Here is a 25,102-nt window from a genome sequence, read left to right on the forward strand (position 1 = left end):
TCAAGAAGGCGGTGCTGAATCCAGGGGTTGTGGCTGAGATAAGGGGGGGAGGGGAAATGAGCAAGCTGGAACTTTTATCTCAGCCCGCTTGGCACACCCGCCTCATTCCTCAAGAAAGGCTTATGCCCGAAACGTCGATTCTCCTGCTCCTCGGATGCTGCCTGACCTGCTGGGCCTTTCCCGAACAACACTTTTCAACTCTCATCCAAGTGATACCATGGATGGTAAATTTTTGGGTCCAGTGGTTTGAACTCTATGGAACCCCAAAAGGTGCCAACCTTTAACGAAACAACTATTCCATCTCTCTGCATTTTCTTGGCTCATCAGCCCTATATCGAGGCGAATAACTTCCTCCCAAACCCATGTCCTCTTATTTTACAGCTTAATATTTTGTGCGACCTTTAATCAATCCCTTTTCAAAGTTCGGGTACTTTACTTCTCCAGGATCCCTATTGTCTACTTAGCTTGTCACATCTTTAAAGAACTCGAGCAAACAAATTCTTTAAAAATAATGCTGATTCTGATGCATTCTGGTTTAACTTTGCAAATCCCCTGTTGTTAATGAATTAATAATGGCTTCTGACAATTTCCCTCAATTCCCAATAATAGGTTCACAACCTTTTATTGACAAGTGGAGTTGATTAATCTAATTCCTAAACTTTTTGTAAACTCTACGTTCCATTTCACATGTTCCTATGTAACAGGCAGAAAGCTTTATAAGATTTGCTTCAATTGTTGCGTAAGAGGCATGAGTGTCTGAATTGATTTTTTCTGTTCCTAGTTTACATACTGAATGGACTGAATGTCCCTATGGTGTTCCTACAATATAGTCTTGATGGTCGGAATGCCCTGATTTACAGATTCAAGATCTGCTTCGCCTCCTCCTGATAATATGTCAGAAGTCTGAGGGATTGTGGAATCTTTCTGTTGCTGTATAACATTTTGAGGGGCTGAAGGTTCCCTTCATATTCCTTCCTAACAGGCTCAAGATACTGAACTATCACCTCCTGCATCTCTGAAATGGGTTCGAACGAGTGGTTTGTCTCCTCCTGTTCCCATACAACAGGCACATGGGTGAATTACCTCCACCTTTCCATAACAAGTCTCAAGTACTTTTTATCTCCTTCTTTAATTCTCGTGCTGAATGGCCTCATGTTATTCTAGTGTACGAATCTCTCCCAGTTCCTGTGTTATAGTCTTGAGGAGGCTGAATGGACTGATCCTGTTGCTGCATAACAGGATACTGGTGCCTCATGGCCTATTCTGCATGCAGCGCTATGCTCGCGGAGCTGATTGACCTCCTCATGTAAGTGAATATCGGCTCTAGCCGGTGAATAACCTCGTCCTATTCTAGTGTAACAGTTTCGAAGACCTGAATATCCTTCTGCTGTTCCAGTGTAACAGGCTAGAGAAATGGAATTGGATGTGTAATTGGCTTCTGTTGCAGACTCTTTCCGGTATTCTATATGTAAAAAAGATCATCTTTAATTTTGTAAACTCTAATGCGTATTGGCTGAAACGGACCATCCTTTCCTTATAAGTTAATCCGTTGATTGCAGGAATCAGTTGAGGGAACCATCTCTGGGCTGCTTCCAATATAACAATATCCTTTCTTCAATGAGGAGACTAAGTCTGTACATGCTACTCCAGATGTGATCTGATTAAGGTCATGTATAATATCAGCAACACATTACTAACCTGATGTAAAATTCCCACCCAGTTTAGAGCCGTCTTAGCTGTCTATGGTAATGCATAGTATTGTTGAAAGATCATTGTCCTTCTCTACTCGAACAGCAAAACGGGAGATCTGGTGAAAAAGTCATCATAACTCTTGAGAAGAATGAATAACGTGACGAGATCATCTCAACGTCCAAATAGGCTTCACCAAATATCTCACGGGATTCTGCCATTAATCTCCCCAGAGGCCACATTACTCAGATTCCACTGAGTCTGATAGAGTGAAGATTAGAAACAGCAAGTAGAAGCAAAGATTGATGTGAGTTATATATCAAAGTGAAAGTTGCAATGCAAAAGTTGGGTATGATATAAAACAGGAAGTTAGATACCCAGGTCTATGCGTACCACAGTAATAATGAACAAGCTACATCTAAACTGTGTTATTCCACGTGAATAATAATGCATGGTAAATGGATTTCATGAGTGTATATGTGATGGTTTCATTTAACAGCATGTTGAGCATTGAGGTAGAGGTCAGGCTGTTTTGACTTTGGTGTTATGTGATCGGAAGAGCTAATTGAAAACCCTGCTGAAAAGGAGGCTTCGAGAATAATAATTATAATTTATCGAATTTTATATGACGTTTGAATACAAAACAGTTTTTTTAAAATTGTGGTCATAAACCTGAAGAAGGCTGTATGCCCGAAACGTCGATTCTCCTGCTCCTTTGATGCTGCCTGACCTGCTGCGCTTTTCAGCAATACATTTTCCAGCTCTGATCTCCAGGAGTTGCAATCCTCACTTTCTCCTAATGAACCTGAGTCATGCAAATCACCAAAGTATGAGGCGCAAATTAGCTTCATTGAATTGGAGACGTACATGAAAAAGATTTACTGGTTGTTGTTTAAACAAACACTTTAAAATGTACAATATACACATGTCCACTACAGTTCAAACAGCAAAGGGGGTAAGGTGACTTAAAAATAGTTAACAAAAGAAGTTAAAGGATGCATTAGATCAAAGGAAACAGCTCAGAAAAAAATCCAGATATTGTTGTAAGCCATGGATTCAGAGACATTTGAGGACCAATGAACTGATAAGGAAATTTTAAAAAGAACACAAACGTACAAGAAGCATAAGGATGATCAAACGCTTCTCTCGAAACTTGATGGGAAAGTGAAGGCAAGGAAAACGTGTGGAATGGTGAATATCCACACAAGATAATGTCTTGCAGAGAACTAGGAAATTGCAGAGAAACTAAACAGTTACTTACATGCCAATCTTACTGGAGGCAAGATTAACTGATGGAGAAACTCAGTTTGTGTTCTCCAGTGATTGCCAAAATGAAAGGAGAACGCAGTGAAGCTTAGACAGTTCACACAGAGAGACGGACTGACACAGGGGCAGGGAGATGTGCTGCCAGGCAAGGTTAGGGAGAATTCCAAAATGTTCTCCAGGTACTTCAATCAGAACAGAATAACCAGGAAACAACTAGGGCCCATTAGAGACCAAGGGAACACTCTGTGTGTGAAGGTAGTGAACATTGATCGATTGCTACATGTGAGCTCCATATCTGTTTTATTAGGAGAAGGAGATTGCACAGACAGAATTCAAGAAGATTGATTGGAAAGTTCTTGAACAGACTGATATAAGATGTGAGCAGAGATTGGCGGTTTTGGCTGGTGCAAAGTTGGACTGTTTGCCAGGTTGCTGTGAGAGAAAAAGGACAAAAGGCCCTTACTCAAATTTTTAAGTCGAATCTGGTCACAGGGAAGTTGGAGCTGCCAGATGACTGGAGAACAACTAGTGTTGTCCCACATTACAGGAAGGATGGTGGAAATAGACTGTCTGTTAACTAGTCAGTATTAGATCAATGTTTGGGCAAGTGCTGGAGAAAATAGGAAAGGAGAAAAATGATCTCTCTTTAGGGAGGCAAGATTTAATTCAGAATAGCCCTCAAGACATCATCAGAGGGAAGTCATACCAAATAAATGTTATTGTATATTTTCGAGCATGTTGTTTATATGGTTGTTCAGCAAGGCCTTTGACAAACCCATATGGGAAACTGATTTTTAAAAAAAAGTCATGATATCAAGTGTAACTTAGTGAGTGACATCAAACATTGTCTTATTGGCAGGAGACCGAGGGTGGAGGCAAAAGACTGTTTGTGTGACTGGAGACCAGTGTGCCCTGGTGTACCACAGGGATCAGAGCTGTGTCCCTTATTACTTGTGGCATTCATAAATGATCGAGATGTGAATGAGTAGGGGGATGGGGGAATGTGATAAGTAAGTTTGTATTTGACACATAGTTTGGCCGGGTGGTTGGCAGTGAGGAGGAAGGCCTTATGTTACAGGAAGATACAGATGGAATGGTCAGATAGTCAGATGGATAGTAACCCTGATAAATATGAGGTGATGTACTTTGGAAGAAGGAACCAAAAATAGGGGTATGCAATTAATGGCAGCACACTAGGAAGCTCAGAGAGTGTTTCTCCACAGATCCCTGAATGTGACTGCACAGGTTAACAAGTTAGGGAAAAAGTGAGGACTGCAGATGTTTCAGATCAGAATCACGATGTGTAGTTCTGGAAAAGCAGTCGGTCGGGCAGCATCCAAGGAGCAGGAGAGTCAACTTTTCGTATATAAGCTTTTCATCAGGAATGATGGCTCACATTCCTGATGAAGAGCTTATTCTCGAAACATCGACTGTCCTGCTTCTCGGATGCTGGCTGATCTGCTGTGCTTTTCCAGCAACACTCTTTTTGACTGAGGTTAATAGGTTAGTTAAGAAGGCAGCGGGATCCGGAGGCACAGCCTTCATTCATCAACATATGCATTGTCAGAGCTATAAAGTCTATGGTTAGGCCAAGATGGAATATTGTGTGTAGTTCTGGAAAACGTATTACAGGAATGATGTAGTTGTATTGGAGGGGTGCAGAGGAGATTCACCAGGATGCTCTCCGGGGTGGAGCATATCAACTATGGAGAGAGGCTGGATAAGCTTGGGTTGTTTACTTTGGAGCACAGAAGGCTGAGGGAGAGGTGATTGGGAAGGGTAAGATTACGAGGGCGATTTTCAAGAAGATGTTTGCTGAAGTCCCAAGCCCAGTGTTCAAAATCAAATCTTATGGGATTGTGCCAAATATTTGGACATGGTTTCAGAAAGCGACAGCTGGCAGGAAAGAGTGAGTTAAAGTTTTTTGATTTTGATTTGATGACCTTGTGTATTTTACAGGATACATACAATAAAACACAGTGAAAAGCTTCCATGCGTCGCCACAAAGTGGTGCCATTTTGAATAATTGAAGGAAATGGAATAAACAAAGGGTACAGATTGAAGAGAGTTTGATGGGTTGTGAGCCAGCTCCTCACCATCGACCACCCCTGCAACCCAATCCCTCCATGACAGCTACATCACCATCGACACCAGCCCCCAGCAACATTTCAGATGCTGATCCTCAGGCACCATCTTTGCCAGTGGGCAGATACTCCTCCATCACTAGCTGGTTGCCCCCTGTGCCAGACCGTTCCAATGTCAGAGACATGTCTCTTACTGCTTGAACCACATCATTGATGTTACCATGATGGCCTTCCACTATCCGCTTCATCACTATCAGTGCAGGACCCAATCAGCAACAAGTCTCTCATCCTCAGACATCACCTTTTGCTGCTGGCCCCGATCTCACCCACGTTGCCTCTGCTGATATAGCAGCTGCCAATTGCAGGTCCTGTGCTTGCTCCGGCAAAGTAAGTAAGGACTCACTCTCCTCTGCAATGCGCTCAGCTTGAGGCCCAAACCCTTCAGGTCAGTACGTTACGGAGAGAAAAGTGGGGGAGAAAATAAGAAAAAGGAAGCATGTAAGAGTGCACAAGCTCCAGAAAAGCAGCCCTTGGACCGGAAACACTGGAATGAAAGGATCATTTGATTGGAGATGAAGGCTCGGGGGTATCTCAGGAATATGTCCTTGGGTTCCAGGTATTCGCAAACATCTCAAACATTTGGTTGACGGAGTCAATTGCAATATATCTCAGTCTGCTGTAGGAGAAATGCATTCAGGTGATTCTCGGCCATGATGAGAAAGTGGAGGCTCACTTGATTCAATGACCTACTCCTTTCCTGAGGCTTCTGTGCAGTCTGTGGGAAAGCTCTGTTAATGTTGTCACAAGCTCTCAGGTGTTAGGAAGCAGGTCTCTGCAGTGTCGACAGGACTTTATTTCCCATTCCCTTTTCCGATATAGTGGCTGGTGGCAACTGTTCTTTCTGGATTATCTTTAAGTCCTCGGAGCAGTTTGATACAATTCAGTGTCCTGCTTGGATGTTCCAGAGACCATTGAAGAGGTTATCACATGTCTTGTGTCTGGAGTCACGTTTAGGCCAGACCAGGAAAGCACTGGAGATTCACTTCCTGAAAGTACATTGGAGAAGCAAATTGGTGATTACAATCTACATTGGCTTCACGGTCATTGTTACTGACACCAAATTTTAGATCTCGACATTTTATTAATTGCTTTTATCTTCCACCAGCTGCCAGAGCATTTGCTTGGTCTGGGTTAGTAATCCAGTGACATTTCCATAACAGCACCTATCACATGGGGACCTATCGGAAACCACACTGAGCAGGTAATTTTTGTGCTGCTTCACGGCTCTGTCAAAAAGACCTCCCAACCATTTGACTGTCGTAATGGAGTTGAGGGGATGATATTGGTAATAATGCAATTCTTTTCCTCTTAATGGATTTGTCATCTTAATTTTTCAAATTGCCAGATAGATGTCAGAATTGGAAATGGAATGAAATAGCTTCCCCAGGGACAAGGCTTGTCCTACATTGCCTATGTCCTACCTACTGTGTTGAGTTGTTTCTTCATGTCACATAGAGCGAATCAAATTTTTTGTAAACTGTCATCTGTGATTCTGTGGGCATCCTGACAAGGGGAGTTGAATCATAAACTAAACACTTCTGGCTGAGTATGGTGTAGATACGAATCCTTGTCTGTTGCTCTTATGTGCAGGGCTTTTCCATTATTTAGGATAGGGACATGTGTATGACCCTGTCCTGCAGTGAGTAGGTTAGTCTATTTATGACTGGGTGTGGCAGGACTGCTGAGCTTCGATCTGATCTGTAAGTCTTTGTATCATTGCGCGATCTCTACCAGATGTTAGTTCTGCTGTTTGGAATGTAACCAGTCAAGTGTGGTACCTTTAACGGGTTGTCATCAGTTTTAGGTTCACATGGCTCTGACCCTGGCATGTGTACCCACATTCGTCACTGAACCATAGATCAGCTTGATGGTAATGGTAGACTGAGGGATTCTCCGGGGCAAAAAGTTGCAGATTATAGTTTTATATAATTCTGCTTCTGCTGTTGTTCTGGTCGACAGCACCACATGAAATACACGGTTTGAGCATCTGCAGAGACAGAGAAACAGTGTTGGCGTTTCCAGTCCAGTGTGACACTTCTTCAAAACTGAATATAATTGCAAAATAGTCTTTTAATCCCTTGCCAGAAGTGGGGGATGGGTGGCAGGGAAAAGAGGGTGTGGCAAAAGATCAACGGGCTTTTCGCAGTGGTGAATGAGAAGATTCTGTAAAAGGGGTTTAAATCAAGGTGTAAATAGGGGAAAGGGGTTCTCTCTACTGATTGCAAGATAAAGAAGACACAACCACAAACAGTCACAGGGAGGCCAGGAGGGAGAATGTTTACCATATGGTATTATATAGATATGGCCACAGATACATTTTCACTGTCGTGATCATCATCCCCTTTAGACAAAGGAATTCAGATGCTTAATTTCTTATTGGCACGAGTAAGCGTTTCATGTCACCTTAGTATTGTAACATGGAGAAAAACAAATAACAGTATGAAGATTGGGCTGAGTATTGGTTACCTGAGATGTTTAATATCACTTCAAATTTGCAGTGCTTATCTTTAAATGCTTGTTCTTGACGTTAGTATCAGACAGAGTGGAGAAGGTTGCGGGCTGACATTGTAGAAGCTTATAAAATCATGAGAGGAATGGATAGGGTGAAAAGCCAAGATTTTGCCACGGGCTGGGAAGGGGCGGGGGTGGTGTTCAAGCATAGAGAGGTGTTAGAGGGAATATTTAAAAGGGACGAAGGGACAACGTTTCTACACAGAGTGTGGTGTCGTTATGGAATGGGCTGCCAGAGGAAGAGTGGTAGATTGCGTGTTCAGCTGCAACATTTAACATCATTTGGACAAATATATGACTCGGAAACACTTATAGGCATATGGGTCAAAGGAAAGCAGATGGGACTAGTATAGCTTGGAAAATCTGGCCAGCATGGACATTTCGAAAATCTTCACGCAGAGTCAGGGTGGTTTTGTGAAAGGGAAATTATATTTTGCCCGTAAAATCATGCAAAGTATTTCTGGAGATGTCTGAGAATGTAACAAGCGGATTTGTTAAAGGGGATCTGGTGGACACAAAACTTTCCAGAGATTTTCCACAAGGTATTACAAAATAAAAGTTCTTACACAAAACAGAAGCTCTAGGACGTCGGATACTGTTTAACATGGGATGATGATTGGTTAACACAGAAATCAAAGAGTCAGGATAAATGGATCTTTATGATAAATGTGTATCTGCTGGAGTACCACAAATATCAGTCTGATGGAATCAGTTATTTACAATCTATACTGACAGCCTGAAGGAGGGAGCTGAGTGCAACATACATCCGAGTTTGAGGATGACACTGACAATCAAAAGGCAGGCTGTTATTTAATGGAGAGGACTTCCAGAAAAGGAGTTGTACAAAGGCTTTGAAGTCTTCCTGAGTATGAAACATAAGGTCAGCAGGCATAAAGTAACTATGTTGGTACATTAGGCATTTTCCTGCGATGAAAGGGTTTAGTTATAGAGAATCTCTAAAAAAGTGATGCGATCATTCATTTGGTTTAAGTGAATGATGAGTGATACTGCTGAAACATACAAGACACGGCAGGGGCTTGAGAAATTAGTTGTTGAGAAGTTGTTTCCATTCCTGGGCAAAATGTCGGACTCGAGGATATAGATACCGAATAAGGAACATCGATTTCAATCTGAGATGCAAATCGAAGTCTTCTCTCAGAAGGTAGTGAATGTCTGGAATTCCCTGACCTAGAGAGGTGTGGAGGGATACAAGGAGTCGGCAAGAAAGTGGAGTTGAGCCCTGGAGTTGATCAGCCATGTACGTTTAAATGACAGGGTTAGCTTGAGGGACCGATTGACCTACTCCTGTTCCTATTTATTAATTTCACAAGCTATGCTTTTGGAAAGTAACGGGTTATTTTCATGGAATTCGTGTTGTAAAATGTTGCATTCAGGGAGGACAGAGGATTTGTTGTTTTAACCCTGCGTGGGGGGTATGGGGTGGTATTCCCAGCTAATCTGGGGCTGCAATATGCTCCTCATCTGGAGCAGAACTTACAGAGAGGGTAAGCCTGGAAGCAGGGATTGTAGGGGAGAGGGGGGAGTGGCGGGAACACTCTCTGGCCCAGCCTGCATTTTCCACGGACATTTCCGCAACTGCACCAAACCATCAGAGTGGCCTCGATATGTTCCTGTGTAGCTGGTACGAAGGGCTGAATGGAACATCAGAACACAGGGCTGAGGGACACGAGAGGGCCATTCGGCCCTTTGACACTAATTCACCAGTAAATAAGGTCGTGGCTCATCTCATTGTGGTCCCAGTTGCACTTTGCTCTCCATGCACCATTATCCCTGATTCACCTGTCTATAGACAAAGCCAGCCTCGGTATAATATAAATATCTGGCCATCCCAAATTCTGGGAAAGAGAATTCCCACTGGAATGAAATACCACTTTGTGATTTTTTTCTCACTCCAGTTGTGACTGAGGATGGAGGGTGTCACTCTTTCCTTTTCTAGCCCCACTCTTCCACTGCTTACAACAAATTTTAAATGTAACCAGGTTGGTGATATGGCCGATGATAAAGGTCTCAGACTGGGTGAGGTTCAGTGACAGGAACAAGTCAGGCAGATTTCTTAAGTCAGCCACAAGTAACTAATAGAACTAACGGATGCACATATTGGATCTGTGGTTAGTACTGCTACCTCCCATCGCCAAGGAGCTGCGTTCAATTCTAACCTCTGGCAACCTTCTATTTGAATTTTGAACATTCTCCCCATGTCTGTGTGGGTTTCCTACCAGTGTTCCAGTTTCCTCCCTCAGTCCAAAGATGTGCAGCTTAGAGTGGATTAGCCATGCTAAATTGCCCATAGTGCCCAGTGATGTGTAGGTTAGATAGGTCAGTGATGGGAAATGCATGGTTACATGGATAGAGTGGGGGGGGGGGGGGGCAGGTCCGGAGGGGATACTGTTCCGAGGGTCAATGTGGACTTGATGGATGGAATGTCCTGCTTCCACACTGTCGAAATTCTATAAAAACAACAAGAAGTTTGGACGATACAAACACCCAGTGGGTATCTATCTGATCACTCTCCGCTAGGTTTTGTATGTTTCAAAAGGATCACCTCTCATTCCAAGAGTAACCTGTTAAAGCCTTCATAATATAAGACCCTCATTCCTGGAATACATGAAGTGAAACATCTCCAAACTTCTTCCAAATTAATTATATCCTTTTGTCAAGTAAGGAGGCAAAAATGATCTCACACACAGTTGAGGTAAACTTTTGTTTTCTCAGTGGTGAGAGTATTTGGAACTCTCTTCCCCGCAGAGCTTTGGAGGAAGAGATATTGAATATTTTTAAGGCACAGACAGAGGTTCATAAGTAACAACAGAGTCAATGATTATCGAGGAATGGGCAGCAATTTGCAGTGTAGGGGAAAATGTAGACAATGATACAAAATCACACTGCTCCAGAACATCCAGGAATATAATGCAAACCGAAATGATAATATTGATAAAATGTTAAGGGGGAATCCAAGATGGCGGCGATCCGGAAGGTTTGCTTTGTTGGGCTCTGCATCACAGCACGGGCAAAGTGGTTCCCTAACGCACTACACCCCAGCAACTTACTTAAAATTCAACCCTAAAAGAGTGATAGAATCTTTACTGATCCAGGTTTGTCAAGCGGTAATGACAAAACATGGGAAAGGATCGAGTCAGTCCCAACAAGTGGTGCAGCCATCAGAAGCATCGAGCATACCTGAGGCTGTAGCTGCAACCCACTCTGCTCGTTCCATGGACCCAGTTACTCACCAGGTCACTGAGTTCACCAAGTTAAGTGAAATGATTGAAGGCATGATTAAAGAAAAGTCCAGCCGTGGCTAGAACCACTACCACTCTCAAACGTGCTCCAAAAACATGAGCAGCAACTTGACAGCCTTGGAAACAAAATGGACGATGTCAAGCCCCGAACTGCATGAGAGAGTCTGCGATACATTCCTCACAAGAGAGGATCGTCACCGTTGAAAAACAGGTCCGTATCTTAATTGAACATGATGACGACCTTGAGAACAGGGACAGCATGAAGAACGTTCACATCGTCGGTCTGCTGGCCCAGACAGCAGGTGGTCAGGCATTGAGTATTTTTTGAGAACTGGCTGCAGCGATTCCTTCACTTCGAAACTGAAGAGGGTCGGGTGAAGACTAAGACAGTTCATTGGGTTACGGTGCACAGGTCAGGGTCAGACCAACGTTCTCGCCTTGTCAGCGTGCGGTTTCATAGTTATGGGGATAAACAAAGACGAATGGAAGCTTCCAGAACTCAGGGGAAAGATCCAATGGCTTTAATTCACGGGCTCCAGGATTATGTCCTTTCGGAACATTACAGCGGCGGTGATTCAGAAAAAAATACTTTGATGATATAGAACATAGAATATTACAGCGCAGTACAGGCCCTTCGGCCCTGTCATACCAATCTGAAGCCCATCTAACCTACACTATACCATGTACGTCCATATGCTTGTCCAATGACGACTTAAATGTACTTAAAGTTGGCGAATCTACTACCGTTGCAGGTAAAGCTTTCCATACCCTTACTACTCTCTGAGTAAAGAAACTACCTCTGACATCTGTCCTATATCTATCACCCCTTAATTTAAAGCTATTCCCCCTCATCTTCGCCGTAACCATTCTTAGGCAAAGGCTCACCCTACCTAACCCTCTGATTATCTTATATGTCTCTGTAAATTCACCTCCCAACCTTCTGCTCTCTAATGAAAACAGCCTCAAGTCCCTCAGCCTTTCCTCGTAAAACCTTCCCTCCATACCAGGCAACATCCTAGTAAATCTCCTCGGCACCTTTCCAAAGTTTCCACATCCTTCTTATAATGCGGTGACCAGAACTGTACTCAATACTCCAAGTGCAGCCGCACTCGAGTTTTGTACAGCTATAGCATAGCTTCATGGTTCCTGAACTTGATCCCTCTATTAATAAAAGCTAAAACACTGTATGCCTTCGTAACAACACTGTCAACCTGAGTGGCAACTTTCAAGCATCTGTGTGCCTGGACACTGAGATCTCTCTGCTCATCTACACTACCAAGAATCTTACCATTAGCCCAGTACTTTGCATTACGGTTACTCCGACCAAAGTGAATCACCTCACACTTGTCCGCATTAAACTCCATTTGCCCCCTCTCAGCCCAGCTCTGCAGCTAATCTATGTCTCTCTGTAACCTATAACATCCTTACTCACGATCCACAACTCCACCGACTTTCGTGCCACCTGCAAATTTACTAACCCACCCTTCTACACACATCCAGTTCGTTTGTGAAAATGACGAACAGCAGTGGAACCAACAACGACCCATACTAACTTGACTTCAGGATGAACATTTCTCATCAATCACGACCCTCTGTCTTCAATCAGCAAGCCAATTACTGATCCGAACTGCTATATCTCCCATAATCCCATTACTTCGCATTTTGTACAATAGCCTACTATGGGGATCATTATCGAACGCTTTGCTGAAATCCATACACACCACATTAACCGGTTTACTCTCATCTACCTTGTTTGGTCACCTTCTCAAAGAACTCAATAAGGTTCGTGAGGGATGACCTACTCTTCACAAAACCGTGCTGGCTATCCCTAATCAAATTGTTCTTTCCTAGATAATTATAAATCTTATAATCTTTTCCAACACTTTACCAACAACTAAAGTAAGGCTAACTGGTCTATAATTACCAGGTTGTCTCTACTCCCCTTCTTGAACAGGGGAACCACATTTGCTATCCTCCAGTCTTTTGGCACTAGTCCAGTAGACAATGACGATTGAAGATCAATGCCAAAGGCTCGGCAATCTCCTCCCTGGCTTCCCAGAGGATCCTAGGATAAATCCCATCCAGCCCAGGGGACTTACGGACTTTCACACTCTGCAGGATTTCTAATACCTCCTCCTTGTGAACCTCAATCCCAACTAGTCTAATAGACTATCTCAGTAATCTCCTTGACAACATTGTCATTTTCTAGAGTGAATATTGTTGAAAAATATACATTTAGTGCTTCCCTATCCCTTCTGACTCCACACACAACTTCCCACTACTATCCTTGATTGGCCCTAATCTTACTCTGGTCATTCTTTTATTCCTTAAATATCTATAGAAAGCCTTAGGGTTTATCCTGATTCTATCCGCCAACAACTTCTCATGTCTTCTCCTGGCTCTTCTAAGCTCTCCCTTTAGGTCTTTCCTGGCTACCTTATAACCCTCAAGCGCCCTAACTGAGCCTTCACATCTCATCCTAAAATAAGCCTTCTTCTTCCTCTTGACCAGAGATTCCATTTCCTTCGTAAACTGTGGCTCCCGCGCTCTACAGCTTCCTCCCTGACTGACAGGTACATACCTATCTTGGACATACGGTAGCTTTGCCTTGAATAAGCTCCACATTTCTTATGTGCCTATCCCCTTCAGTTTCCTACTCCCTCCTATGCTTCCTAAATCGTGCCTAATCGCATCGTAATTGCCTTTCCCCCAGCTGTAACTCTTGCCCAGTGGTATACACCTATCCCTTGATATCACTAAAGTAAACATAACAGAATTGTGATCGCTATCACCAAAGTGCTCACCTGCTTTCATGTCTAACACCTATCAAGAGAAGAGTAAGGGAACTCGGGAATCAGTATTCCCTCTGGTACCCAACGATTCTCCGTATTGCATTTAATGGATCCATGAACTCGTTTGACTCTGCAGAGAAAGCAAAAACTTTGTGGAAATTTTAAATTCCCCGATTGATTTTTTTAGTTTTTTGGGTTTTTTTTTATATGTTTAGTTTTGGAAAGTTTTCAGAGCTTGTCAGTTGTAACAGTTTTAGACTGTGTGGTTTTTAAGCTCTATGAGACTTTGTTTATTAATGATCAGTAATTCGAGTTCTTCCTCTCTCGAGTTCAAGTGTTGCTACAGTGTGTTCTGGAAAATGATATGCTTAAATGGTGCCTCTGGAACATTAAGGGACGCCATTGCCCAGTCAAGAGGAAAACTTACTTTCTCGTCTTAAAAAAGAGAGGGTGGATTTTGTCCTATTGCAGAAGATGCACCTCGATGACAAGGAACATTTGACGTTATAGCAGGGCGGGTTTGAATGGGTTTTTATTTTCGTCTTTAAATACTAGGAGTAGGGGAGAAGCCGTACTAGATAAGAAGAATCTTTCATTTAAATTACTAGATTGTATTTGATACTCACAGAAGAATCATAATCCCCCAAGCCTTGAACTATGGTAAATAATCCAATATTTTGAATAGTAATTGCGACCCCCCACCCCCACCCCAGCGCACCCTCTTACAATCCTGGGAGATGCATTTTCCAAATTCAGTTATCTTGCATCATGGCACATTATTGTAGAAGGAGATTTCAACTCTCGTATGGAACCCACGGTGGACAGAATGTGCGAAGTCCCTCAATACCCTCGTTATAATGTAACCAATTGGTGGATTTGTGTGCAGAACTAGAGCTGGTGAATGTCTGGAGGCACATCTACCTCACAAGTAGGGCTTTTAATATCTTCTTTAACCCGCAGAAATGCCACAACAGGTTTGATTTCTTCCCCATCCCTGCAACAATCTTAGAGTCGGTGGCATCCTGCACAATTACCATTTCTGACCATACTTATTGCCATTTCTGACCATACCTATTGAGAAAGATTTAGGGAAATATAACAGATTCGAGACACTGGCGAACGTATCCCTTTATTGTTAATTCTAGTTAGTTCGTTGAGTATTTCTGTAATGAATTCAGATCTTTCTTAGCCATTAATTCAGATTCAACCAGTAACGCATCCATTCTATGGGAAATTGCTAAGGCTTATGCCAAGGGAATAATTATCCCTTAGGATGCAGCAGAAGGGGGAGTAGGAACGCTGGTTTGAGGAACAGCTGAAGGAAGCCGAGAGGGAATACTGTGATTGTCCTTCAGTGGATAAGCTGCAGAGGATCACAACGCTTCGGTCTACAGTGAATTCCACGCTCACACAGACAGCCAAGAAGGAACTTACTTTTGCTAAACAAAGGCTGTTTGAACATGGTGATAAGCCAGGCAGGTATTTATTCTATCTTGCCAGGAAAACGATCGCCCCTCCTAAACCATTACCTCAATTAGGGAAGGTACTGGGATCCTTACCTTCAATTCCAAAAAGATTAATGCCTCCTGTCCGAGATTTTTCTCCGAATTATTTCAGACTGAGCATTATGTGGATAGATGGATTAAGATGGAGTCATTTTTCATTTTACAGGAGTAGCCCCTGAATAAGTGGTGTGCCTTAATGCACCATTGTCTGCGCAGGAGGGTGTGAAGCAGCTTCAGAATGTAAAGGTGCACGTTCCTGACAGATTTCCTCGTGAATTTTATAAATAATTTATAAACCTATTGTCAGGGCTGATGTTTAACATGTTCTGTCACTCATACAGTCAGTAACCCCTCCCTCCATCCTTAAGAGAGGCTCATATCTCTCTGATGCTGCAGAAAGGAAGAGCCTGGAGGATTGTGCTTCTTACCCTACAATCTCACTTTCAAATGTTGGTTTCAAAATCTTGTCTGAGACCCGTGCATTTAGGCTGGAAACTTTGCTGCCTTCCGTTACCAAAGAGGACCAAACATGCTTGAAAAATGGCCACAGATCTTCCTACAATGTGAAGAGTTTACTCAATATGAACCAAGAGTGTCAACAACAATCTGTCCAGGGATTATTGATCTCTTTAGATGAGAGACGGCATTTGATTGGGTTGAGTGGCCGGATCTCTTCTGTACATTAGAACGGGTTGGTCTACGCAAAGTTTTTATCAAGTGGGTGAGGGTCATTTACCGCGATCCTCTGGCTGCGGTTCTCACTAATGATGTGGCCACCAGTAATATTCATATTTTTCCAGGCAGCCGACAAGGTTGATACCTTTTGCCATTGTTGTTTAAGTTGGTGATTGAGCCACTGGCGGAGGCCATCCATAGGGATGACAACATATCTGCCCCAGCAGTGGGAAAGAAGTCTCGAAGATTACATTGCATGCAGATGAGGGTCTTATGTTTTTTTGTCAAATCCCGCAATTTCGGTAGTTCATGTGATGCAATGCATTAATTCGCTTGTTGCCTTTCTGGGCGATAAGATTAATTTTACAAAGTTGGAGGCTATGCCTATGGGAGGTCTTAGGGAAATACCTGATACTGAGGGAAAATCCTGGTTTCCTTTCAAATGGTCACTGGGGTGGTTCCCTATTTTAGTATATTCACTACATCTGTCTTTGATCATCATTTATTTAATGTGAACTGCGTCCATTTGTTTGACAAAATTAAACAAGACCTTCAAAGATGGGAGGCATTTCAAATATCCTGGCTAGATCGGATAGCTGTTATTAAAATGAATGTCCTTCCTTATTTCCTAGACACCATGCGAATGCTTCCTTTGATGTTTCCCAGACAGATATTTCGGAAACATAATGGCTGGTTTCTCTCTTTTATTTGGCACCATAACCGATTCCATATTAAGCTAACAACATTGCAACAGCCCCACAGATTGTGGGGGGTAGATCTCCCAGATTAAAAGCAATCAATGAAGCTCTTTTATCATTGTATGTTAGTGCCTGGGCCGCTGAGGACTGGGCGTCAATACGGCTAGACATTGAGCCCTCTCACACAAAGTGAACCATTATTAGTCTGTTGTTCCTAAATAAAATGACGACATTAATGGAGTATTGTCAAACACTAATGATTATCAAAACTGTTAAAACTTGAAGAACTTGCCCTCAGATCGCAGGCAATACAGCCAAAATCATGTTTCTTACCCCTTTAATTGCTATACCAGGTTGTCAACCGGGGATAATGGATTCCAGGTTTAAACTATAGGCAGCGAGGGGGGTACCTTGCTTGAGTGATTTAGAATTAGTAGAATCCCTACAGTGTGGATACAAGCCCTTGGGCCCAGCATGTCAACTTCGACCCTCTGAAGAGTAACCCACCCAGACCCATTCCCCTACCATCCTATATTTACCCTCACTAATGTCTGAACATACAGATCCTGGAACACTTTGAGTGATTTAGCATTGGCCAATTCATCTAACCTGCACATCTTTGTGACCGTAGGAGGAAACCTACGCAGTCACAGTTGAGAACATACTAACTCTACACAGCCAGTCACCCAAGCCTGGAACCAAACCCGTGACTCTGGTGCGCTGAGTCAGCAGTGCAAACCACTGACCCAGCACATGTTACTTGAGGGAGAAACGATGATATCATTTGATCAAATAACTCGTAAGTATGGACTACCTAGTAGAGACCACTTCTGTTTTTGTTCCAGATTAGAGATTTGATTAAAAAAACACAATTCTTACAGACACTTATAGATCCGATACAGAGAAGCAGGTGATTATTGTAAAGAATACAGTCTCTGTCAGTTCCCTGGATCATTTGTTTGTCAGTGTCCCCTCAGAGAAGACTGTGCAGCTTTGTGATGTCTGTGCGAGAGAGTTGGGGGGGGGGGGGGTTAGATCTCTTTGGAGACATGGGAGGATATTTGTGAAAATGCTCGAAGGATTTTGATCTGTAATAGGACCCATTCCATGTAGTTGCAAATTCTTCATAGGGTCTATCTGACACCAGATGTTCTCTCAAAGTTCAGTGTGCGATTATCTTCAGCATGTCCGAAATGCAGAATGACGACAGGCACTCTTACTAATTGCATGTGGTCCTGCTGCAGGCTTTGTATATATTGGAGCACTGTGTTAGGTGTGGTAGAGCTTTTCTTGGGGACCGAATTAGAGATGGACACAGTTTCTCTTTTACTGCGCCTGCGCAGAGTATCTTACGTAGATGCATATGGGAAAAAATATATCCTTACTTTCTGTGCTAGGAAATAATATTCTGTGGTATTGGATGTCTGAAACTCCCAGGATGTGTTGGGTATTTGAAAGATGATCATGGAGAATATCACTTCGGACTTTCTCACCAGCATGGTGCACCAAAAAACAGAGATTAATATAAGTCATAGAATCATAGAGATGTACAGCATGGAAAAAGACCCTTCGGCCCAATCCGTCCATGCCTGAACTCATATCTTAATACAATCTATTCCCACCTGCCAGCACCCGGCCCATAACCCTCCAAACCCTTCCTATTCAAAATACTCATCCAAATGCCTCTTAAATGTTGCACTTGTTCCAGCCTCCCCAACTTCACCTGGCAGCTCATTACATACACATACCACCCTCTGTGTGAAATAGTTGCCCTGTAGGTGTCTTTTATACCTTACCCTTCTCACATTAAAATTATGCCCTCCACTCTGGACTCCCTGTCCCCAGGGAAAAGACTTTCCCTATCTACCTTATCCATGTCCCTTATACTTTTGAAAACCTCTATAATGTCATACCTCAGCATCCGAAGCTCCAGCGAAAACAGCCCCAGCCTGTTCAGCCTCTCCCTATAGGTCAAATCGTCCAATCCTCATAAATCTTTTCTGAACCCTTTCAAGTTTCTCAACATTTTTCCGATAGGAAGGGGAGCAGAATTGCACGCAATATTCCAACAGTGGCCTAACCAATATCCTGTACAGCTGCAACATGACCTCCCAACTCCTGTACTCAATACTCTGACCAATAAAGGGAAGCATAACAAACGCCTTCTTCCCTATCCTATCTACTTGCGACTCCACTTTCCAAGGTCCAAGGTCTATTTGTTCAGCAAAATTCCCTGGGACCTGACCATTAAGTGTACAAGTCCTGCTATGATTTGCTTTCCCAAAATGCAGCACCTCGCCTTTATCTGAATTAAACTCCATCTGCCACTTTTCAGCCCATTGGCCCATCTTGTCAAGATCCTGTTGTAATCTGAGGTGACCTCTTTGCTGTTCACTGTACCTCCGATTTTGTTGTCATCTGCAAACCTACTTACTGTACCTCTTATGCTCACATCCAAGTCATTTATGTCAATGACAAAAAGTAGTGAATCCAGCACCGATCCTTGTGACACTCCACTGGTCAGAGGCCTCCAGTCTAAAAAACAACCGCCCACCACCACCCTCTGTCTTCTACCTTTGACACAGTTCTGTATCCAAATGACTAGTTCTCCCTGTATTCCATGAGATCTAACCTTGCTAATCAGTCTCCCATGGGGAACCTTGTTGAACGCCTTACTGAAGTCCATATGGATCACATCTATCCCTCTGCCGTCATCAATCCTCTTTGATACATCCTCAAAAAACTCAGTCAAGTTTGTGAGACACGATTGCCCACGCACAAAGCCATGTTGACTATCCCTTATCAGTCCTTGCCTTTCCAAATACATGCACATCCTGTCCCTCAGGATTCCCTCCAACATCTTGACCACCACCAACGTCAGGCTCATTGGTCTATAGTTCTCTTGCTTGTCCTTACCACCCTTCTTGAGGAGTGGCACTACGTTAGTCACCTCCAGTCTTCCGGCACCTCTCCATGTTACAACTATCTCAGCAAGAAGCCCAGCAAACACTTCTCTAGCTTCCCACAGAGTTCTAGGGTACAGCTAATCAGGTCCTGGGGATGCATCCAACTTTACCCGATTTAAGACACCCAGCACTTCCTCCTCTGTAACATGAAGATTTTGCAAGGTGTCACCATCTATTTCCCTACATGTTATATCTTCCATATCCTTTTCCACAGTAAATACTGATGCAAAATACTCGTTTAGTATCTCCCCCACACTTCTTGTGCTAGGAAAAATATTCTGTTGTGTTGGATGTCTGAAACATCCCCCCCCCCCCCTCCCCCAGGTTCTGTTGGCTCATCGTAAGCTCACCATGGAGAATATCCCTTTGGACGTTCTCACCAGTATGGTGCGGCAGAAAGCAGAGATTTATATAAGATATAGCAATCTTTTTTGGATTACCACGATTAGGCTTATCTGCCACTCTAAAAAGGGCTTTTATATAGCAATGTCGATATTGTCTAATGAATCTAATATGAAGAATTGTGAACATATCAATGTGTATCAGTTAATGCTCTCGAAGAACAAGAGCTATCGTTTTGTTATTCTGCGCCTTTTTTTTATTATTTATTGTTTATCTTTGTTATTCTTCAGCCCGTTTATAGACTTTAACTTGTTTTGAATGTACATGCACATGGGTGAAATATTGTTCAGTTATCTGAGTTGTTTTGTTATTGGTTTAATATAATAATAAAAATCAATTTTTCATTTTAAAAAATGTGAAAAAAAATTAAAATGCTAACATTGATAGAATAGAGTCCCAAAGAGCTCTCATCAGATAGACCAATCATGGTGGTTTATGATGAATGTCACGACCCTTCGGAGAATGGGGTGAGGTTGAGAGAGCATCCCCTTCATGGTAAGCTCAGTCAGTGTGGGGAATTGAACCTGCGCTGGTCGCCTTCCTCGGCATCACAAACCAACCATCCAGCCAATTGAGTGGGAGACTGTGTAACTGTTACACACAGAATCAGTCACAGACAAAGGGCAAGAGAAACATTCATGACAAGGAAAAAGGTATATTTGAGATAATCGTCATGATAACGGCTGAGGATAAAATCGTTCTCTGCTAGAAATTGTATTTTACATTAAGACAAGTGTTTGGAAGCTTTCTTTGGCTGAATGCAATAAGTGAAATAATCAGAATGACTAATTGTGATTGGATATCAATAACCATAAAATAAGTGCATGTTTTTGATTGGTCTGTGGAAAGCATGCTGACTATTGTATGGATTTATAAAGCAGATGAAATATATTGGTAGGAGAGTCCGTCCCCATGGGAATTGCCTTTGGAACACATGCTAGAAGAAACACGGGGTAAAAGGTTTCTGAGAATCATCTGCTCGGTAACAGGAAGCTGGGGGTTGAATGACTGAAAGTTCCTGTAACGTGGAGCTGAGAAAACCATCAGATCACCCCCAAACGTATTGAATGTTGGAGTATATTTGAAGTACTGAATGGTCTCATGATGGATTTTAATTGTGTGTGATTTGAAAAACGTACATCTCTAATCCATCCTCTTACATGTCACACACTGGGGCACTGCCGCTTTACTGAAACTGGGAATTAGTTAGAATATGATCTGGAAAATTCCATAATTGACATTCTCCACAATATTCTATAACTCTGTGGGGGGCATTAGAGATACAGAGAGAAAGAGAGGGATGGTGCTGTATGCAGTCGTGAGAGTGGTAGAGCATGAGCCTTGTTTGGGAAACGGTGCTATAACAGACATGCAGTGAGTGTGAGGGAGCAGAGAGAATCTGGTGACCCTTAAACTAACAGAGTGGGGAATGTTATTGAAGCTTGTCCTGTTTGCTGGACATTTCTTCAGACTGCAGATACTGCACTGAGGTGGATGGTGAGCTCAGACCATGCTCGGTGTGTCTGGTGGTGTGATCCCTCTGGGAGGAGAATGGTCGCCCTCTGTACTAACTCATCCACCAGGACCTCCGTGTCCCTGTCGTCAAACCGTGATGTAATTTCCCCTTATCCGCCATGCTCAGGGTAAACTGTGCAGGGCATCTCCAAACTGAGAAAGCTCAACCGTGTGCCCCTTGGCCTTTTAAAGATGGCCCAGTGTCAGGGGTCATGCAATATCCAGGAGCGTCCGGGCGATTATGAGTACCTCCAGTCATGATGGGTGGGAGAATCGGGCTGGTATTGTATGAGAGGGACACCATGGAGTGGGGTGGGTAGTTAATGAGATGAGTTTGGTAAGATAGCACCAGGAATCTAGCTCAGTCTCATGCAGACAACCCTTCTGTCACACTCAAAGAAAATGTCACTGAGACCGATTTTTGTTAGATTCAGCCCAGTGAGGCGAAGACTCTGCTGTCCTCACTCCCAGTTACAAAGCTGCAGAACAAAGGCTCATCCAAAAGTCTCCATCGCCTGAACTCACAGCAATAACCCTTTCACTCATAATTCTTCTTAATACTGACCCGTGTTGCATGATACTATCGAAATGCCTTCATTTTAGCCTTCTGAAACCTGTGAACATGTCCTTCAATGACATTTTTTCTCAGTCTCCCCCACTCTGCATCCACTCCAAAACACACTCATTTACAGTCATACTGCACGAGACTGCCAGTTTGACTGGCCATTTGGCCCAGATGGTCCATGCCAACCAAAATGTCCATCCACACTCACCCAATTTCACTGCCCTTGTTCTGTATCCCTCTAATCCTTTCCAATCTTTGTATTTGTCCAAATGCCTTTTCAATGTTGGTATTGTACCGCCCTCAACCACTTCCACTGGCAGCTCAGTCTGTATGCATACCACACTCTGTGTAAAAAAGTTGCCCCTCAGGTTTTCTTTTTATATACTTTTTTCCTTTCCAAACATTAATGGATGTCCTCTAGTCCTGGATTCCCCAACTTTGGGAAAGAATTTGAAGCATTCATCACATGCACGCCTGTCATGATTTTATAAGAGTTACACTTCTATAAGAACCCCCTCGGTTTCCTACGCTGTAAAGAAAAAAGTTCTAACCTGTCCAACCTCTGCCTATAACTTAGACCCTTTAACCCAGGAAACATCTTTGGAAATTTCTTCTCCGTTCTTTCTCGTTCAATAATCTCCTTTCTAGAGCAGGATGAACAAAACTGAACACAATACTCCAACTGCAGCCTCACCAACATCCTGTACAACTGCAACATAACGTCCCAACGTCTATACTCAATGTGCTGATGAAGGCCAGTGTGTCAACAGCCTTCTTCACTGTCCTGTGAATCTGTGACTCAAATTTCAGACAACAGTGCACCTGATCTCCAACGTCGTTTTGTTCCACTACACTCCTTAAGGCCCTCTTATTCATCATTAAACTCCTACCTGGATTTGACTTTCCAAAACGCAAGACGTCACACTTATCTGTATTAAACTTAAATTGCTATTTCTGAGCCCACTTCCTCAGCTGACCAAGGTACTGCTGCAATTTCTGATAATGTTTCTCTTTGTAAACGATGCCTCCTAATTTCGAGTCATGTGCAAACTTACTAACCTTGCGTTGTGCACTCTGGTCCAAATCAATGGTATAAGACAACGAACAGCAATGGGTCCAGGACCGACCACTGAGGCGCTCCACTAGTCACAGGCCTCCAGTCCGACAAGCATACCTCCACCATAGACATTTGCTTCATAACGTCAAGCCAATTGTGTCACCAATTTGCCAGTTTACATTGGAGTCCATTCGATCTAACCTTCCAGAGTGGCCTACCATGTGGAACCTTATCAAAGGCCCTACTGAAATCCATATAGACGATGCCCACCACCCTGCTCTTGTCAACCTTCCTGGTCACTTTCTCAAAAACTCTAACAAAATTTCTAAGGCATGATCTGCCACGCACAAAGCCATGCTGACTGTTCCAAGTCAAACTCTGTCTTTCCAAATGCATGCATATCTTATATCTCAGAACCTTCTCAAGCAGTTTACCGAAAACAGATATGAAGCTTACTGGTCTATCTTTCCTAGGCTTTTCTTTGTAGCCCTTCTTGAATAAGGGCACATTTGTTATGGCCCAGTCTTCCGGGTCCTTGGCCCCTGAACTGTCTTCTCTCGCCAACTACAGTGGTCTTGGATATATCTGGTCAGGACCAAGAGATTTATCTGACTTTGTGCATTCTAATATGTCCATCAGCACCTCTACTGTGATATGGACTGTACCAAGATATCGCAACTAACCTCCCAAAGGTCACAGGTATTCATGTCTTTCTTCATGGTAAACACAGAGGGGAAATTAAGGACCTCAGCTATCTCTTGAGGTTTTACACATGCATGCCCATTTTGGATTTTAAGGCATCGTATTCTCTCTCTAGCTGTTCTTTTTCTTTACTAGACTGAATTTGGATTCACCCTAATCTGCTCAGCCAAGGATATCTCATACCACACTTTAGCCCTGCTGATTTCCTTCTTCAGTAAACTCCTCTATCCCCTGTGTACCACCAGGGATTCCCTTGGTCCCAGCTGCCTGTACCTGAGCCACGCATCATTTTTTTTCTGGTCACAGCCTTAATATTTCTTGTTATCCACGGTTCTCTCTTCCAGTCTCACTTTCCCTTCACCCTCACAGGAACATATATACCTTGAACTCGAGGTATCTCTCTTTTGAAGCCCTCCCACTTGCCCGGGATCATTTTACCTCGAAACAAACTACTCCAATCATCCCCTGCAATCCCCTGTCTAATTCCAACAAAATACGCCTTGCCCCAATTTAGAACTTGATTCTCTGGACAAATTTTGTCCCTATCATTACTATTTGAAAACTAATACAATCCGTCACCTATCCGACCTTATTTCCCAACAGTAGGTCGAGTTTGTCCCTTCCCCAATAGGAACTTCTCTGTATTGCTTGTAGAAGCTTTCCTGAACACACTTAACAAATTACGTTCCATCTAAGTTCTTAACCATCTGGAAGTCCCAGTCTATGTTAGGAAAATTAAAATCACCTATTATGACAACACTTTTGCTCCTGCAAGTCTCGCCAGTCTCCCTGAATATTTGTTCCTCTAATTCCCATTGATTATTTGGAGGCTTATTGTTCAACCACGATAACAACACCATCCCCCTCATAATTCTTTGTACAGTTCACAAACCTCATTGGATATTATCTCAGTTATTTCAACTTTAAATACTAGAGTGATATGCGCCTTAATCACAACTATTGGTATTTAAATTGTTTCCATTTATATCTCTTCCTCACATTGATTTTCACATTCGCAGCACACCTTGTCAAGGTACGGTGATATGGAGCTGTAAATGGATGGGAACTACACATTCTGTCTCTTCCAGCATTGGTTACATTTTTCCCCAAACTGAGCAGTGATCTAACACAATGTTACCGAACAATGCAACAGCCTGGGTTTATATATGAATGAACCAGTGCGGACTGCACAGCCCCGCACGCTGGACATTTAGCCCAGGATTATAGATCAAGTATTGGTGTGGGCTGCAGAGAGTTTCACTCTGGACATTGCTGCGTTACATACAGCTGTACACTAGCCGGATCTACACAGTGCTCCATCCTGAATATGTAATGGATGGGCTGGTTATGTGAGT

This window comes from Chiloscyllium punctatum, chromosome 14, assembly GCF_047496795.1.
Source record: "Chiloscyllium punctatum isolate Juve2018m chromosome 14, sChiPun1.3, whole genome shotgun sequence".
Lineage (NCBI taxonomy): Eukaryota > Metazoa > Chordata > Chondrichthyes > Orectolobiformes > Hemiscylliidae > Chiloscyllium > Chiloscyllium punctatum.